Source organism: Macaca nemestrina, chromosome 8, assembly GCF_043159975.1.
Source record: "Macaca nemestrina isolate mMacNem1 chromosome 8, mMacNem.hap1, whole genome shotgun sequence".
NCBI classification, from domain to species: Eukaryota; Metazoa; Chordata; class Mammalia; order Primates; family Cercopithecidae; genus Macaca; species Macaca nemestrina.
Genome location: NC_092132.1, coordinates 127348855 through 127350264, shown reverse-complemented (window position 1 = coordinate 127350264; position 1410 = coordinate 127348855).

The following is a 1410-nucleotide window of genomic DNA, read 5'->3' as shown; positions in this document are numbered from 1 at the left end:
CTTCCTGGGAAAGAAGGGCACACTCCAAGACGGAGGCATCATCCAAGGGTAAATCCCTGCTAGGTTCGAAGAACCAGGGACTAGGGAGGAAGTGATGATAATGACAACAAATACTAATACAAATAACAATAGCAGGGCAGGCATGGTGGTTCATGCCTGTAATCCCAGAACTTATAGAGGCTGAGGTGAGAGGCTCACTTGAGGCCAGGAGTTAGAGACCAGCCTTGGCAACATAGCGAGACCCCTGTCCCTATGAAAATAAAAAATTAGCCAGGTGTAGTGGCCTGCACCTGTAGTCCTAGCTATTCTGGAGGCTGAGATGGGAGCATCGCTTGAGCCCAGGTGTTCTGCGCTGCAGTGAGCTACGACTGGTACACACTGCACTTTAGCCTGGGTGACAGAGCGAGACCATGTCTCTTAAAGAAAAAAAAAAAACCAATAGTAATAAATCTGCATTAAGTACTTACTATAGGCCAGAGACTGTGTTATCAGCTTTATGTCTTCTTATTTCTATTCACATCAGTTTTAGAAGCAGGCTTATTATTATGTATTATGTGTTTTATATGATTATAACATTTACCATCTTAACCATTTTTAAGTGTTCAGTAGCGTTAAGTATATTCACATTGTTGTGGAACCGATCTCTAAAAACAGGTATTTAACGATTAATACTATTTAATAATACATATTACTATGTATTACATAGTTTATTATGATGTATGTTATACATGAGGATATTGATGCCAAGAGTGGCTAATAAGTGATAGCCGCGAGATTTAAACTCACAGCACCAATGTTCTCTCCTTTTAAAGAGATTGGTCATCAACTCTTTCCAGTGGAAAAGTGAAAAAGAAACTGTTGGTAAAATGGGATGGCTTGGGAAATTCAGTATTTCCTGCATTCTAATTTGACTCACTTAAACTCCAGGGAAGGACTGGTAGGAAATGTCCCCTCCTGAGGGGACATGAGCCTTGCCAGGACTCACGACTCCACAGGACCACTCCGCCCCTGGTTGGGAGAGCGTGCAGGCATGGTGAGGGTCTCGGGTGGTCCTCTCCTGCTGCTTGCTAGCCCGGGCTGCGCCCCTTCCAGTTCCCCGCTGTGCTTCCTCTGGATGGGAGAAGCTGGCAGCTCGCTGCATTACCAAACTCTTCTGAACAGTTTCACATTTTAGGCCAGCAACATCCGAGTTCCATCTGACTGAGAACTTCACGCTGACCTTGGGACTGCCGTGGTCTTTGGGGACTGCCTACCTCCTAGGGTTCCAGTTCCCCTCCAACTGCTCATCAACTAAAGCTCTCAGAAGAGCAAATAGAGTCCAGCCTCAGATCCCATGACTGAAAAACGACTTCAAATTCGTTCTCTCACACACAGGGGAATATAACCGAATATAACCGAGAAAATAACCAG